Source organism: Pteropus medius, unplaced genomic scaffold (assembly GCF_902729225.1).
Source record: "Pteropus medius unplaced genomic scaffold, Ma_sr-lr_union100, whole genome shotgun sequence".
Lineage (NCBI taxonomy): Eukaryota > Metazoa > Chordata > Mammalia > Chiroptera > Pteropodidae > Pteropus > Pteropus medius.
Window position 1 is genome coordinate 19,579,389 of NW_024349802.1, and position 18,817 is coordinate 19,598,205.

Sequence of the window (18,817 nt, forward strand, 5' to 3'; positions counted from 1 at the left end):
CTTAAATGCTCTTCATCCAATTCCTTGCAGATTAGAGAATGCCTACAAGTACAGAGCAGTAACCTTCTTTCAAGGGCCAGCTGCCCTCTGATTTCTTCAAGCTTTTGGTTGCTCTCCAGGCCTTCTAAAAAAAAAAAAAAAATTTTTTTTGTTCGTTTGTTTGGTTTTTTGCTATCTGTTTTGTTCAGTGTTTACAAATGTTTTCTGTGGGAGGATCAGTCAAATATAAGCTTCACCACCACTATAGGAAGTCAAACTTGAGTAAATAGATATTTCTAGAATGCAAGACAAGTGCTATTTAATAGAAATATAATATGAACCACATATACAATTAAAATTTTTCTAGTAGTCACATTAAAAAAAAGCAAAAAGAAACAGGAAAAAATAGTTTTAATAATACATTTTATTTAACCCAACATATCCAAAACATTACCATTTCAACAAAAATCAACAGAAAATTATTAGACATTTTCCATTACTACTGTTTACTAAGTCTTTGAGATCTAATATGTGTATAGTACTTTCAGTACAGCTCAATTTGGATGCTAAATTTTCAATAAGGAGGAACATAGTATTACTGAAATGATAAAGTTATGTTTAATGGAAAAGTTTTTACATTCCTTCTAGTTTGTAAATTTAAATCAATAAAAATGAAATGTAACTAACAACTAGCCCCATGTCAAGTGCCCAGTGGATAAATGTGGCTAATGACTACTGTACTGAGCAGCAGATGTCGGTCTAGGTAATAAGAAAGAATTTCTGTATTTTCACTAAGGAAAGTGGCCTTGATGTAAGCCATTAATACAAGTACAATTTTATAAGAATTAAAATGATTTATATACAGTTACCTCCTCTTTGGAAAAATAAAGCAAATAGACTTTGTCTTTCAATATTTACAAGGATATGAAAAAATTTTCTAAACTATTTGCAAAAAGATTGTGATAACAGCAAAGTCAAATTGGTTTGCACAGTGTACATCATTTATGTGCAGAATTTGTTAACAAATTACTATTTTTTAATAGAACACATTGTTTATTGTTCTATGAATTTATCCTTTGGGGATTCATATTTAATAATATCCTGGTTATAAAAGTCTGCTACTTTGAAATTGTTCCTTTTTGTTGGCTAAATAATTACAATGATAATGTCGATTATTTAAAAAGTAGTCTTGGTATTAAGGTTATAATTGCCTTGATTCCCAAGGCAGAAGTATGTCTAAACTGGCTTATGTAAAATTCCAGCTAAGTAAACTAGCCTATAAATCTTGTAAATGGTGGTTTACTTGGTTGAAAATATATCTACAAACTGAGTTTTCTTTGTACCCAATTTGAGGGCGGTAGTGCAGTGAGAGCCTGTATATTTCTAATATTACCGTATCTGGTTGATTTTTACCTGTGCTAAATTCTATCAGTGTCCAAACAAAATGAAGAATCTACTTAATCCCCAAAAATCAAGACTAAAATTTCAGAGTCATAAGGCAGGAAACTTCTCTTCCTCATTGGAAGGTCCAACATTTATGAATTTATTGGGGAGTGACATTGGTTAATTATATGGGTTTCAGGTGTGTAATTCTGTAGTACATCATCTGGATATTGCATTGTGTGTTCACTACCCAAAGTCAAATCTTCCATCATGTGTTTGACCCCCTTTACCTTTTTCTGCCTTCACTCCACCCCTCCTCCCGCTATTCCCTACGGTAACCACCATACTATTATCTTTGTCTATGAATTTTTGTTTGTTTGTCTTGCTCATTTGTTGCTTTCGGTTTTATGTCCCATACATGAGTGAAATCATATAGTTCTTGGCTTTTCCATCTGTCTTATTTTGCTTAGCATGATATTCTTAAGATCCAACCATGCTGTTGCAAATGGCAATATTTCATCTTTTCTTAGGGCTGAGTAGTATTCCATTGTATATATGTACCACAACAGATATACGAAAAGATTCTCAACCTCACTAGCTATTAGGGAAATGCAAATCAAAACCACAATGAGATACTACCTCACACCTGTTAGAATGGTTGTTATCAACAAGACAAGTAATAACAAGTATTGGAGAAGTTGTGGAGGAAACTTCGAATGTGACCAAGAGAAGTATGTCAATTTTCATCATCTAGATTGGGACCCAACGGCTATGCATATCCAATAAATATGGTTACACTACATAAACACAGATGTAGAAGGAAAGGGGCATGATAAAAATAGTGATACTCTCTTCCTTCTTGATCTACTGATAAGAAGAGGAATTGAGTAATTAGAGAAAGGGGTCAGAAGTTTTCATCAGTAGACCTTTGGGCATGTGGCATCATTTATTCAAAAGTTTCTTGAGCACCAACTATGTGCCATGTAAGGACTATCTTCTGGGAATACCATTGAGTAAGGTAATCAAAGTCCTTACCCTCAAGAAGGTAAAAATCCAGTGGGTAAATTGCCAGGCAAGGTGCTAAGAATTTTACAATCATCATCTCATTTAATTGACTTTAAAAAACAAAACCAAAAGCAATGAGTAGCTCTTTTCGGGGAAACAAAGAGAGGCCTGGAAAATGACCTCTTTAAGGTCACCAAACACGTGTGTGCTAGGGCTTGGATTTAAACTCAGATTTGATTACTCTAGATGCCATAGTCTTAGCCACCAGCCACAGTACCCAATAAAGGTCATCTCTGCACTGGCATCTCTTGGTTCCTTAAGAACAACTCCCTACCCGGACCCTAGAATATAACTCCTTTGAAATTTAAAGGCCCTGATATCCTGACTCATAGCTCTATTGCTCTTGTGAAAGGGGATTATTTCTGTCTGCTCACAAAACTTGGTAATGTCAAATGACTGTTATGTATTCTGAAATCTCGATGCTGTTTTGCGTCCTATACCCTGGACTTCAGTAGCTTTTGAACTTGAAGGGAGTGATCTAGACTTCCAAGGAATGCATCATCTTACTTCTTTGAATTAAAAGAATATGTTCTGAACCTGGAAGGACTTTAGATTATCTTTATCAACTCCCTTGTATTTTAAACTTGGATACCAATTTAAAATGGGTGGAAACTTGTTCAAGATCCAAAAGTCTGTCAATGTTAGTCATTGGACCAGAACTCATTCTCTTGATGCCTAGGTGTTAGCTTTCTCTGTATCACAGATATGCTTTGCCTTTTACAACACCTCTCTCTCTCTCAAAAGTTTGGGCCAAATAGGAGTCTGAATAGGAAAACAGTCTTGGAAGAACTTGGAAGAACTTCTGAGACATCCAAAAGTTATAATTCTTCCACCTAACGAAGAAGCCGAAGTACTCTGAGCTTTCCTGTGGGTGTGGGGTGGCAGGTGGGAGTGAGTGTGGGCTACTCAGTTTAATTATCCCTGAAACATCTGGTACTCGCAGAGGAAGGAATGACTTGATTACTTGTTAGCCAGGCTTTTTCATTAAGCATAGTGCTTATACATCACTGAAAGGGAAGTAAATATTTCAGAATCACGGAATCACGGGACTGTTTATCTTGATCATCCTTCCCTCTTTCTCTATGATTAAACCCTATTTTAGCATCTCTACCAAAAAGGATCATCTAGCATCTCCATTGGAAAGTCTTTCACATGTATTTTCATTTTTTACTTACAGCTCTATTTAATAAATATTAAAATTAACCTCATTTTAGAAATGAAGACTTGGCTCATTAATATGAAGAAACAATAATTGGTAAAGTAAGGATTAGAACCTAGTTCTGTCGGAATCCTGACCTTGTGTTCTACATTCTCTCCCATCAAATTTTGCTTACATACCTCCAGTGACAGGGAACTCATTAGCACCCAGGGCATTCTTGCATATCTTTGGGTTGTCGTGTAATGAGGCTGAAATTTGTTCCTATTGGGCTTCTGGAAATTTATCTTACTTTATTTCCTTAACATATGTGGGCACAAGTGTGATTATTTTCTCACATGATGATCCATAAAAAATACGAAGAGAATTTCCCCTGGTACCTCTTTCTTTTCTTCCTCAAGTTATGTATTCCCATGTGTTTCAAATGGCCCCTCCTGGGTCACGATTTCTAATTATCTTGCTTTTCATTCCCTCTTTGAACTCATTTCAGCCTTAAAGTGAGACTCCTGATTGACTAAAATCTGAGGTTGGGTGGAATTTATTTGGTAGTGGAAAAAGAGATCATTCAACACAGCAGCATAGGTGATTTGGAAGTTACCTTTTGTTGCATACACAAGTTCAGAGGCAAGTGGTCTGAGGCTAGCAGCATTGCTCTATGATCCTCAACATGAACTTCTAGGGCTTTTATAATCCTCACTTCCCAGCCAGCAGCGTGGGGACACAAGGAAAGAGCACGCAGGGAAAGCACCTCCATCTTCAAGGACACGATTGGAGGTTTTGCATATTGTTTCCAGGCTTGTTCGGGTGGCTACACCTAGCTTTAAGGGAGATGGGAAATACCTCCACCTCTGCAGCCATGTTGTTGGTGAAAAGTCAAGAGGTTCTATTACTAAAGACAAGGAAAATGAACACTAGAGGACAACTGTAGATTCTGCCACTAGAATAGGGTATAAATAGAGAGAAAAGGTCAAGGGAATGTATCTTGCTGGCCAGAGCATGAAAATAGGAACCAGGAAGTTTGGGTTCTCTGATTGATCTGACTTCCGGCAAGCTGCTTAACTTACTAACTTTTCTTTTATTTCTAAAGAGAGTATTAATTACACCCCTCTTTTGTGTTTCCCAGAGATATTGTGATTTAGTTATAAAAGTGATTTTACTTGTCAAATTGAATGGCTCTAATGGAATTATAGCCAATGTGATTATTCCTTAAGTGATTTGTTTGAGCACATTATTAGGATCAAGAAAGGAAGAATTATAGGAAACAGAAGATTCTCAAATTCAAGAAACACCGATGAAGTTATTCAGAAAAAACATTTTTATATATTAAGGCTTTTCAGCAATTTTTGTCCTCAAGGTTTAATGTACCCTCAAAAAAAAAAAAAAAGAATTTGGAGTGAACATTGTGTTTCATATTGTTGAGTAGAAATTTGATGTGATTATTCCCCCCATTGAGTTTTTTTGAAGATGAAAACTGGTTCTCATAATTCTTTAGCAGAGATTTCATTGATGCGATAATGAGTTGTACTCTGGGTGAATCTGAGCATTTAGAAGTTGTACAGTAAATCAACCATAAATCTGCAGAGCCCTGGGCATTTGTGTTGAGACTTGATGCTTTGATTTCACTCACAGATTAGAGCATATGACCAGAGGGGAAGACAATGTGGTGTCCACAGGAAGGATTCAGGATCAAAAAATGCCCACTCACTCTTCGTCCTCCCAGGGTTTTCTAAAGATTAGGATATGTAAACGCATGACTAGGTCCCAGGCTGCCCCTGGGTGAGGCCTGGTCCACATATCACTACTTCGCTTCTCCTTGGTGTGTCGTCTTGATCAGCTTGACTCTGGTGAGGTGGTCTGTAAGGGACTATTTTTAGAAGGTATGGCTTCTCCTTTGAAGCCCCATTGTTATAGCCAGGGCCTGCAGCAGAGACTGCTAGATCTCTGCCTTGGTTATACTGCTGAGTCTAAGAATGGGTTTTGCAGAAACAGAGCCTCAGACAGGGGTTTAGGGTCAAATTATGAGGAAGAGAGTAGAACTTACAAGAAAAGGAGACTCGGGAGAGCAAGAACGTGCTCTCAGATAAAGTCCAGTCTCTGATCTAAGGTGGTGTGGAGGATCTCTGGAGTGTAAACTGCCCTTGAGTTGTCCCACTTTGAGGCAAAGAGGTCAGCCTTTCATACCACTTGTAGCCACTGGCTATGGGCTGCCTCAGAAAGACACTTGTGCACAATTTCTTGGGTGAGGTGGCTCTTGCCTGCTGAGGACAGTCCTCCAGAGAAGAGGGTCAGAGTCAGCAATCAGCCAATGCCTCATAGAGTCTGGGGGTTGGGCACACCAGCCCAGTAAAGTAGCCGAGCCAGGCTTTGTAATGTCATTTACAGCCCACGTCTTGCGTTGCTCATAACCACTTGCTTCTCACATGAAGTTCATTTCATCCAGCCACAGCTTCTCCAGGATTCTGGGTTCAGATTTTCAGGAGGAGCATTAGTGGGGTAAAATCCAGAGCTGCTACCATTGTTCTGGAGGCTGTGACCAATACCATCACCCCTCTCCACCACCCACTCTAGATGATTCTCTCTCAGCCAGGACTTCTCAGGTATAGTTGGTTTGCCTTAGGATGACTCAGACGCTCATCTCTAAGAGGTCTGAGCCCCTGCCATCATGCCCTTATCAGGCTGCAGTCATTCTACTTTTCCATTTAGAGGTAAATTTGGATGGGAGGGTAGGGTATTAAGAGATGTCCCAGTAGGTTGTCTGGGTGTCAAACATGTTTCTTTCTGCTTTCCTTAAGTGACGGCAGCCCTACCCCCTCATGGTATCAGAGTTAATGCTCCGATAGTATGACGATTTCTTACAGTGGCTGCCGGTCTACGGACACAAGACCTTAAAGTAACCAAGTGGCACCTTAGCTTTAAATTTAATGGCTCTTACTGTATCTGCTGCCAGCAGTGTCCCCCTCTGGGATCCAGCACCTCTAGAACCAGAGAGACTCAAGTAGTGGATATATGAAGCGCAGATTTTCCCCTCCGTCACTGAGAATGATGGCGAGAAGGTTTGCTCCTACTTTCACTTTGTGGTTTCTAGAATATTCTGCCCCCCTCCCCACTTTTGTTTTTCAATTTCACATAAATACTGTGATTCGGAATGATGCTATAGCTATAAAAGTGCTTTTTAACATGTTAGACAGAAATGGAATTTTATCGTAAATTTAGGCGATGTTGTTATTCCCTAAGTGACCTGTTGGGAATAAGCCTGGTTTAATAGTAGAGCGCCTCCTGAAGGATGGCACCCCGTCCTCTCAGGCTGTCATCTCTAAGTGGTGCATCAGCTGTGGCTTTAATAAGCCATTTCTTCATTCTCATAGGATGACGGCTTCCAGAGTTATGTGGTAGGATCAGGGCCGTGAGGCGCACAGCCCTCCTAATGAGTATGGGGAGAATTTATCCACCACATTCCACATGCCCAAGGCTGTGCTTCTGGGACATCTACTTGGTTCAATGTGCTGTTTAAACCACTGCTTTTTTTTTTTTTCATGGTCCATCTATTCTTTTTCAAGTGCTAGACTGATTGATTATATGAGATTACGATAGAGACTAACATTTTTGCATCCTTTGTGTCTTTGAGGGTGGCTCTCATCCCTGCCATTCTACCTAGGTGCAACGTTGTTTTTCATTTATTTCTTACTCTTGTTTTTTCTTTTATTTGTTTCATTTTTATTTTTAGTCAGGTATGGAGAGTAGATTTTCTGGCTGCTGCTTGGTCTTCCCTATAGGTAAAGGCATTGATGTAAAGGCTCTGCCAACTGCTAGTTATGTCCATTTTGATAATGCATTTGGGATCTGGGGAGATGACTACCATTTGGTCTGTCATGCAGGGGAGCCACTGTGAAAGAGACCTGAGCTAGAACTCCGTAGGGCCATAATGGCACTTTGGTTCTCTGGATACCGCCCCCAGCAATTAACCTGGACCCTGTATTCAACAGCCCTTGGAAGAACTAGATAGTCTGTTTTCTCCAGGGTAATGTTACCCAAGACAGTGACTATAGGTTTTTCTGGGGAAGAACTGGTTGAGATCACCACTGTATACACATGCCATAATGCTTTAGAGTTTGTTCCTCATTCAGACCCGGACTCTTCTTCGGTCAACGGGTTCTGTGCCTGAGAAAGGTTCAGGCCTGGCAACTGGGTGGAGATCATGACCTTCCATTGGGGTGTCCAATTATATTGTCTCCAGGAACACCGTGTTCTATTAGCCATCTCCATGGCACCCTGCAGGTCAAACCATGCCCACCCCTGTGGCCGCCAGTGTAAATTTCCTGCTGATTACTTTAGGCCCACTCTGCTTTTGACATTTAAGTTGCTGCCACCTGGCTTTGGTATTCTAGCATCTCCCTGTGTTACTAGAAAGCCCAGTTCTGCAACATGATCTCTTTCCTACTGTCAGTGTCAGCCGGCAGAAGCCAGTCATCAGTGAGCAATGAGAGATGCTGGTGCCCCCCTCACCAGTGCATTTCTTACTTCCTTGGTAAACAGGACGTCCTCTGAGCCCTTCCATGGAACACCATCAGCTAGTAGGTTTCTTGACATATAGCAGAAACATTCTAGCATACCCACTTCTCTGAGCCTTTTGATTTTATTCTTCACAGTTTGCCAAGGCAATTCTGGTGTCTGTGTGTCACTTAGTGCTGGCCATTTCCTCTTTCAGTCTTCCAAGGGTCACCTTAGCAACATACTAGAAACTTTTCTCAAGGTACTTCCTGGGGTGTTAAATCTTGTTAGAGAATACTGCCCCACACCAACAAATCGCCCCCTTACCTAACTTTATATTCTGTTCCTCCCCTCCTTGATCCAACACCGGATTCACTCCCACGCATAGTCTCCAGATACCTGTGGGATGCATAGGCCAGGTGTGCAATTCCCTCTTCTTTTTTAGCACGTCCGTAATTTTCCCAGTTGAATCTTGAAAATATGTTGATACTAGTTATTGGTCTGCTGCCCAGAAAGTTTTAGAACATTATCATCACTCCAGTAATATCCCATATGTCCACTGACTGTTAAGGAGAAGGGAGTTTGTTGTTGTTGTTGTTGTTGTTGTTGTTGTGTTTTACTGTATCCTGTATCCTGGACCCGTTGTAACCTACTGTCCAGCACTTCGGAGAACAGATATCCTTCCATTTAAATTTGGTTCCAGAACCAGATTGGTGTGAATGGAGCCTTAAAGGGGGCTATGATTAGAACAAGTATTATAATACCTTCTTGACCAAAACAGCCAGCAGTGTGAGACTAGTGCAGGTCATTGCTCTCACTGGAGCAGCACTCTTAGCAGTGATCCATAAACACAGAGCTGCTTGGCTGGTGGCTCCTAAACCTGGAGGAACATCAGAATCACCAGGGGAATGTATCATAAAGGCATATTCTTGGGCCCTGCTGCCAGAGAGTCTAATTCATCAAGTCAAGAGGTACAGCTTTACATTCTTAACAGAATACCTTGTTGATTCTCATAACCCATCAGGTTTGGGAACCATTATTCTGGGGTCATGTGTAAATTTTCTTTCTTTTTCTTTCTTTCTTGCTTTCTTGCTTGCTTTCTTTCTTGCTTTTTCTTGCTTTTTCTTTCTTTTTCTTTCTTTTTCTTTCTTTTTCTTTCTTTCTTTCTCTTTCTTTCTTTCTCTCTTTCTATATGCTTTCTCTTTTATAACAACAACTCTTTCTTTCTATCTTTCTTCCATCTTTTCTCTTTCTTTCTCTCTTTCTCTTTCTTTCTCTTTCTTTCTTTCTTTCTTTCTTTTTTGTAGTATTCATGCATTTTTTTTTTCTAGAAATACCATTGTTATATTGGGTCAGAAAGGGCTGGAGATATATATATATATATATATATATTTATTTATTAAATATATATTTATTTATTAAATAGATATATTTTATTTATATATTTATTAAATATATATTTATTTATTAAATAGATATGTTTTATTTATATATTTATTAAATATATATTATTTATTTATTAAATATATATATTTATTTATACACACACATATACATATATACATATATGTGTGTATGTTTATATATACTCTGGCATGCAGAATATAGATATGTGTCTATTTTCTAAAGTAGAAAAGTATTGCCTTTGCCCTCAAGGAGCTAGGCCTGTAATGCTTTGGTTTGCTGAACTGAAGATCGTAAATACAAGGCAGGAAAGATGACTTGCGGACATGATATGACCCAGAGGCATAGAAGCTGAAGTTCATAGCATATTGGAAGCATAAAATAGGAGTCTTGGGATTTTTTAGGAAACTCGTCACTTCCATAGAATTTCTGCAAATGAGCCCAGATCACATTTTATGGTTCTCTTCAGCTTCAGAATCTTACAGCTCTGATTAGGTAAGGTGATGACTTAGGATAGAAGGGAATATTTGATCATAACATCTCTACCCTAGCGGGGAATGAGCAAGGGGTCACTAAAGATAAAACTCTCTAACTCAAAACAAAAACAAAAGCAAAACAAAAAAACCTCTCTCTTTCCACCCCACGTCATATTCCTTAGCAGATCCTGACATCTGTACCATCTCTATCTGGAATTAGGCCATATTCTTTTTTTCTTTCCTTTTTTTTTTTTTTTTGACCAGTCAGTCACACACACACACACACACCACCACGCACTCACGCACACTGTTGTGTTCACGTTCCATGGTTAGATTTCTTTCTGTCTGCCACATATTAGACCCCCTTTACCCCGTCTACCTCTCCCCACCCTCCCCCGTACCCTCTGGTAACCACTGGTCTATTGTCTATGTCCATGAGTCTGTTTTTTGTCCTGTTCATTTGTTGAATTGGGCTATTTTCTATCTTGTTTTTCTGCAACCACTTTGGATAATGTCTCTAGTATCTCTTTCCTGAATTGTCACAATAACCTCTAATTAGACTCTCCCCACCTTGCCTTGAGAGCGCCCGTGCGCACGCACACACACACACACTTTTCATTACAACAGACAAATTGGTTCCATGACAATACAGTCTCTACTAGAAATGTTCCAATAGCTGTGTACCTCATCCAGAGTAAAAGCCCACGTCTTTATCATGACTGCTAGGCTCCCAGTACCTCCCCCAGCTCATCTCCTACTTACTCTTTCCCTCACTCATTCTGCTTATTTTAGCCACAGTGGCGAGCTCTATGTTCATTGAACATACCAGGTTAGTTCCAGGCTTAAGGCACATATACCTGCTGTTTCCTCTGTGTAGACTGTTCTCCCCCACAATGCCTGCATGGCTCCCTCTCTCAGTGCTTTTAGATCTTTACTCAGCCATCACCATCTCAGTGAAATCTTCCTTGGCTTCCTATTTAAAATTTTAATCCTGCCCAGAATGATTTGTATTCTCTCTCCATACTCTATATCCTCAGCACCTAACATTATTTATTACATATATTATTTATGTATTTTATTTACTGTCTGTCTCATCAACTGGCATAATGAAAGCTCTATCAGGGCAGAACAGTGCCTCATTTTAGGTACTCAGTAATTATTGGAATTAATGAAAAAAGATCTATTATGTAATTATTGTTCTCTATTTTAGCTTAGGAATTTCTAGGTTTATGTTGCGAATCTGATGAAATGGAAATTTCCTTCCTGAACACAAAAACATAGAATAGATCACTGAAAATTAGAAAAGATTGAACCTTGTATTTCAGCCTATTCATAATCCTCTGACTTCGGCAATCAGGGTGCAAAGGCTTTAGTGGGTCTAAACTATAATTTAGTCCAATTTTTTATTTTACAAATAAGGTAATTGAGGCTTAGAGCAAAGAGATGACTTCCCTAAGGTCACACAAAGTGAGTGTTATGTGAGGATGTAGACCTCAGTCACAGCGCAGTGCTCTGTGAATTATTTTTCATGGTCTTAGCTTATAAGCTAATATGTTATAACTTTTTAACTGAGATATTCTTAAAATAATAATTGTTATCTTTGAGAAGAAAAATATTTTGGATTTTAGCAAAACCTTACTTACCTTTCATATGTAATTGTCTCACACCCAATAAATGTATATTAATATACATATTTTTTACTCTGTGTTAATATAATATGCTGTGTTTAACCTTGGCAAGGTGCCCTTGTTCTGAGAACGCTGAAGGGTAAAGAGTTATCATTGTATTCATTTGTTTATTTAACAGGTATATATCAACTGCCTACTGTGTGCCAGATACTATCCTAAGCAATGATGCTTCAGTGATAAAGAACACAGTTGAGGCCCTTATAGAAGAGACAGATGATGAACAGTTAACAAAAATAATTTCAGATAATATTATGTGCTTTGAAGAAAATTAAATAGCACACTCAATAGAGATTGGATTAGGGGAAAAAAAAAGTTCTAGGAAGGTGACATCTAAACAGAGACCTCAAGGAAAAGAACCAGCCAGCCATATGATGATATGGGGACAGAGTGTAGACAGACACCAGCAGGGGCAGAAGTCCTCGTGCTAGAATAGGCTCGTCATGTTCAAGGAGGAAGAGATGAGTCGATTTGGCGTTGTGAACACAGGGAAGGGTGGTGGTAGGAGATGAGGTCTGAAAGGATGCAGGAGTTTGATCATCCAACCTCAGAGTCCCGGTGACAATCTCAGGAAGTCATAGTGAGAAGTAGTTTAAAGGGGAATAACCTGTTCTGGTTTACATTTTTTAATGTTTAACAAGTCGGAATAAAAGTAAAAACAGGAAAACCACTTAGATTGCAGGAAGAAAAATCAGTCAAGAGAAAAAAAATCAGCCTAGCGAAGATGGTGGCTTAGAAAGGAGGTTACAGTGGAGCTGCAGAGATCACATCATGTTTCTGTAGGTACCACACCAACCACTGCTCAGGCGACCAGATCTTATGCAGTGTTTGGATCAACTTCTGGGATGACAAGGTCAAAACGGCTGGTAGATTTAGTCAGTTTCATCATAAAGAGTAACATGTGTTGCATAACTAGCTCAGAAGCCCACTTCATGGACTACTGGTTCAAGATGTTATTTTAAGTGTGTGTGTATGTGCGCGTACACATATATGTACAGAGGGTTGTTCTGTGGCCAAATAAGTGTGACGAACAGACCTGATAGATTCCCATCAAGAGATTCACAGTGTGTAAGTAGCATATTGAAAATTCTGAGACATCTAGAAGTAGAGCCATATCTTTTGCTTTTTTTCTCACACTTCCTAAACTCCTTTGATCAAGAAACCTGTTTTCATTTTTTGCCTTCCTCACAGAACACTCCCTAGTAAGCTAAGGACGTGGTTTGGAAAAAACATACAGTGGAAAGAGGACCGGAACAAGAGACCGTATCGTGCTCTACTGCCATTGCTGCCTTCATTTTGTGTGCTACTGAACACATCACTTTTCCTGTTGGAACCTCACTTTCCTCATCAGTAAAATATGAGGTAAGAATAATCAGTCACTATATTCTCTTTTATCAAGTTGTTTTATGTAAAGCTGTTTTCTATGTAAATCCTCAAAGGGGAGTTGCCTTAGGTGAAGCTGCCAGCTCAGTTTAAATGATAGTTTGGAGGTATTGCTTAAATCTACCCCTTATCTCCTTGAGATGATTAGGACTCTGCACCGTGTGAGCATTTTTTATCATCTTACTGGCAAAGAAAGCTATTAATAACTGGATCAGACTTGCTGCTGGACCAAGGTCTAAATTTCCTAGGAGAAGAATTATAAGGCTGTGAAGGTGGGTCCGAGACCGATTGGATTTAAAGTACAGCTGATAATACTCATTTAGACGTTACTAGGCAACTGCTCAGGATGGGATGGAATGGATTTTGATACCCAGACTGTGTCTTGTAAGCCCATTTGCTTCAAGTCTCAAGGGCTAATTTTCTTAGCAAAAAGCGTGGATTGTTGAGAAAATATTCTCTTGCTGTTCAGAAAATTTTCTGCATTCCAGAAACAATGAAAATACAAGCCATGTTTCCGCATGCTGAAGGTTGCCTTAGTTCTATTTAACCGCCCACCCCCTCCCCACCCACACACACACACCTCCCTTCTTCCTTTCTCATTTTGAGAACGGGCCATCAATCTCTCACTTTCTCAGGGCCTTGAACACTCCTCCCCCGTGTCTTTGGGAACCACCGGCAAACCTAAAGAATAAGCAAAACAGAGAGAATATTGGGAGGCTGGTAAAGCGAATGGAGTTAAAAAGCCACAGACGAGTGGAGGTAGGAGAGAAGATGAGAACGAGAAAGGATAAGAGAAAGGTTGATGGATACGTACACTCAGATTAGAGAAGGGGAGATGGAAAGAGGAAGCATTTTCAAGTTAACGTTAACTCTTTCAGTTCAAAGAGACATAAAGGCTGTCAAGCCAAGTCCATCAGGGTCTCTGTCCTTTCTTTGTTACCTAATATGGTAGCAATAGAAGAAAATGTTTTCAACAGTCTCTCCCCTGTTACAGAATTTTGTCTTTCGTAGCTCTGTGTCTGAGCTTTTCCTCAGATCCGAGGAATCAGTTTGGGGGAAAGGAGATGGATGTGGCACAAGAAGCAGGAGGAGATAAAGAATGAATAGGAGAGGGAAAACCCCATCAGGGGTAGAAGAAACACTCTGGGAATGCAAGGAAAGGGGGCAAGAGAGGAGAGACTCATGAGGGGGCTTGATTCAGGTAAGAATTTAATGAGGCTGGAAGTTGATCTGGGACAGAAGAGAGGCTTTGGAGCACGTGCGGATTTAAGGAAAATGGTGAAGACGGGAAAGAAAGTTTTAGGAAGCTCTTTATATGTTGTTACTGAGGAATACCAGTAAAGATTGCAGTCGCCTGCAGTTACTTCCGATAGCTGTTGATTGAATATGAGAGCGAAGACCAGATGACATGAAGATGTTTATGTTAAAATTACACAAGCGAACGAAAGGAGTGGAAAAGTTCAGAGGGATAAATGGGGAGAATACATATGTAGGAGTAAAAGCATAATGAAGGGACTGTGAAATGTTTCCTATTTTCACCAAAGACTCAAAAACCCAAGCAAGGACATTTAGATGAGATCCAAGCGCACTTCCTGGTTGTAGAAATTGGACTATGAAATATTTTTGATATTCATATAACTTGACAAATCTGATTCCCGGCATTTTAAAGAAAATGTGGACCGGCATCTTTCTGGCTTACTGGGAGGAAACGTCTTCTGTGAGAGAATAAATTGAGCCGATTTCCTGGTCTTAGCATTTGTGATTTAATGATTTAGTACCTTGGAAATGAATTTTAAAATATTCAATACCAATTCTCCACCCTTATCCAACACACTATTTTCACTGGCTTTGCTCTCCTGAGATTTATTTTCCATCAGTGTTCTTCATATTGCTTTCTGTCTTCCTTCCTAGGCTGTATCCAAAGAGACTGGACATAATATGATCACCATCCTATTTCTAGTTCTGTGAATGACCACCAATGTCAGCAATAATCACCCCAGAACTCTGTGGTGGTCAGCATGTCAGTTGCATCGATGAAAATTCAGTATCGCTTTAAGAAATGTTATCAGCTTAAGGAACTGTCTCTCAGTTGTTTTCCAGAGGACACTGAGCATGCAAGATACTGTTTGCAAAAAAGGTTCCATAGTCCAGTCAGTTTGCACACTTTAAACAATGCTGGTGTAAGACAAAAGACACTAGGTTAAGCGTGGGGGGACTTGATTTCTAGTACCAGGCAACTCTGTGTTACCTTGGCGAGCCTCTGAAACTCTGTAGGACTGTAAAACGGAGGTCATGCTAGTTGTCTTCTCCGCGTCGTAGGCTCGTAGCCTGTCATTTAGTTGCAGTCTATAATGTCCTGGCTCTACGCTCAGGGAGCCTATATTGAAATTCTGGCTCTGCCTCCTAAAGCTGTGTGACTAGGTCAAGTTACTAAACTTTTCTGAGCTTTAGTTTATCTTCAGGTGTGAAGAATGTGATATTTATTGCATAGGGTTCTTAGGTTCAGGTGAGCTAGCTGGTGTGAAAGAATTATTATCATAGTACTATTTAATACTTAATAGGCCAATAGTAATACTATATAATTAGCAACAAGAATGGTTATAATTATTAAACTTATTTTGAAAACAAAACAAAACAAAAACCTACTGTTAACAACAGCAGCAGTACCAACAGCAGTACTACTATTTATTGAATAATTATTTTTTCCAGACATTATTCTAAGAGCTTTACTTATGTTATCTTAGTTAATTCTCATAAAACCCCTATAAGTTAGGTATCTAATTATCTCCATTTTACAGAGAAAGATGCTGTAGTTCGCAGAGGTTAAAGTCGCCCAAGCTCTCGTAGTCAGTGGCAGAGTGAGAGGTGCTCCTGTTCTGTCCAGGGCCGGGGCTCGTAACCTCAGCTCCTCAACTCAAATGTTCTTTTCACTGGCTCCTCGGTGCTGTTTTCCTCTCTGTCCTCCAGCCTAGGTAAAGAGAGAACGGGTGGTGATTCTTTTCAGAGTTCACCAGCAAGTCATTATGAACGGAAATTAAAGAAGTACATCCAGGAGCCTAGATTTCCCTACTGGTTTTTTTCTTTTGCAATGGCAATTCTTATTTCAATGTTCATCGTAATTCGAAGGACAGTGCCATACCTTGAATATAAAGAGAAAATTTATATAAGTACTGATTATTGATTTGAGTGGATGGCACTGAGTTCTCAGAGGGGTTCTTGCATGGCGCAATCCGCGAAGGCAGAAGCTGAGCCCTCTGTGTCTGACTCACAGTGCGTGTCCTGGCAATGTCGCAAAGAGGGGTTGCAATCCTGGAGGTCTTGGAAGAAAAGTGGACAAGATTACCATCTAGTGGACTTTGAGTTAACTTCAGCTCAAAAAAATTAGCTGTGTTATAATAAAACCTATTTAAATGGTAAGTTAACACTAATGGGTAATTTATTTAAATATACAGTGGAGAAATAGAAATCAGGTCAGACCAATACGTGAGCCGAATTGAGTTGGCCAGGATCAGAAAGAAGACTAAGAGGCATCTTAGCGGTTCAGATGTGTAGGATGTTAGCGCTGCAGAGAATCTGAGATTGACACCTCCCACCTCCTCCTCTTACAGCCCAGGCAAGGACAGCGACTCATTTAGGGCTACGTGGGTGTGATGACTTGTATCCAGGCTTTCTAAGTTCATGTCTGGTGCTCACTTTAATATTGTGTATGGAGCAGGGCATTGTCCTTCACAACACTCACAGACAAGGAAAGGAATCCATCCTAAATTGTATAAATTCTCCCAGGTAACCACTGTAGATTCACAGATACAGAAGAAGATGAACGTCGTAAGTGGTCAGTTTTTCCATCCCTTTTGGAGACGTCTCCGTGGCCACCACGGAAGCACTACATAGACAGTAACACACCATTACCTTACTGAGGGGTCGGAAGCATCTCTCTGTATCTGCTGTTCAGGGATTTGCTAAGTATACACGTCTGAAGAGTCTATTATCGAACTTTGTATGATTTTGTTGACTTTTACTCTATCCTCATTCATCTACTCACTTTCTTTTGTGCCTATATTTTTCACATAGAAAAATTAGAGGGGAGAGGAATGACAAAATGAACTTTACCAACATGTAAATGTCAGCTTAGATACTTAAGATAGAGAGAAGTAGTGTAACCCCCATTTTGAGTCATGGCTGTATTCCTTCCAGGCGGTGTTATCTGGAGTTGGGTGTTTTGCTTCTTCATTTCTGGAATAGATGTGGTGACAGTGTGCCCTTCAGCTTGGAGTCCTTGTGAGGTTCAAAACAGATGTCTCTGCCTCTCTCCCTTCCTCCTCCCTCCCTGTGGAAAGTTTTTAGTTTGTTTCATTTTTTTAAATTCAGTTTCCCTTGATTTTCTCCTTAAATTTCAAACCTGCAGAAAAGTTGAAACAGTAGTTCACTCTGTACCCAGATACCCTACTCCTAGGCTTGCCAGTCATTAATAAATAAAACTTAGAAAGTTTTGTACATTGTACCCTCCATTCTTAAATTCTTTTGCATGCATCACCTAAAAATAAGTACATGTTTCAGTGTAACACAACTAAAGGTTAACAATAGTTCCGTAATGTTATCTAATGTTTTTATATATATATATATAATATATATATATTATATATATATATATATTCAAATTTCAAATTTATTGTTACACATTTTCAATTCAGGATTCAATCAAAGTTAATGTATTGCCTTGGATTGTTGTGTCTTTTGGTTTCTTATAATCCTGAACAAAACTAAATATTTTATTTTTTTAGTAATTGACTTTTTGAAGATTTCAGGAGGCAGATAATAAGTTTTGATCGTACTAAGTTTGATCACTTGATTAAGTTGGTGACTGTTAGTTATCTCTGTTGTAAGGGTATATTCTGTATGGTTATATCAAGTCCTCATAGGGTGATGCTTTAAGACCGTGTGAACATTTTGTCCCCAAATGTATTTTGACACAAACATTTTATATACTCACTGATGAACTTGCTGAATTCTTACTACAGTAGAGGTAGAACATGGTAATTTTCCTCCCCCCCCCCCAACACACATTGATTATCTGGCAGTCCTTTAAAAAGGAGAACTTTATTTTTTTTTCCTTTCTCTTTCCTGGGTACCATTATGGACCCAAGATTTTTTTTCTTTTAATCTAAAGCGTTTTCATTATTGCCATTACTTTCCTCTTATTAAAGCTCAAGTTGCCGCAAATTTGGTCAATGAAACGCCTTCTGGCTGTCCCCTCTGTTCTTGCACATGCTCGACTGCTTCCTTACTTCCTAGCACAAGCCGTCCTGGGCTCGTCTTGCCCTTTTTCTAACCCAACCTGGAATTAACACCAAAAGGAATGGAGAATGATATTTACAAACTGAGATCTGAATAGTAGGTGAAACGCTACACAAATGTTTTTAAAACCCTGATATTAATGTAAAAGAAGATGTAGAGAAAAATGCGGCTGACTTTGCATATTTTGTCAAGTGACCCTTCTGCCTGGTTAAATCATTCGACTTAGTTTAACTGTCGTTTCTTCAGAAAATACCAGAAAAGTCCCAGGTCCTTGAGGATGAGGATCATTTCCCCCTAACATATATACATGTCTTTGGAGCCCTGAACTTGTCAATACTCATCCCACATCTCACCGTTCAGTCCATCTCATCTGAAAGCCCAGCTGGGTAAGACTATACTTCCAAGCTCATGAGAGTGTTGACCACATCCAATTCCTTGCAGGCTACCAGACTGAGGGCCTCAGTTTCTTGCTGGCTGTTGGCCAGAAGCCATCTTCATCACGT

General features: G+C 39.4%; 1 long non-coding RNA gene across 1 annotated transcript; it reads right to left on the minus strand.

Annotated features, from left to right (window-relative positions):
• Positions 1-541: 541 nt before the first annotated feature.
• On the minus strand, positions 542-18,547 carry LOC120581605 (uncharacterized). The gene is made up of 4 exons (XR_005647348.1): positions 18,537-18,547; positions 2,692-2,697; positions 1,644-1,646; positions 542-668 (listed from the first exon to the last, which is right to left on the minus strand). It is a non-coding gene; the product is annotated as an uncharacterized LOC120581605 (long non-coding RNA).
• Between the last annotated feature and the right edge of the window lie 270 nt (positions 18,548-18,817).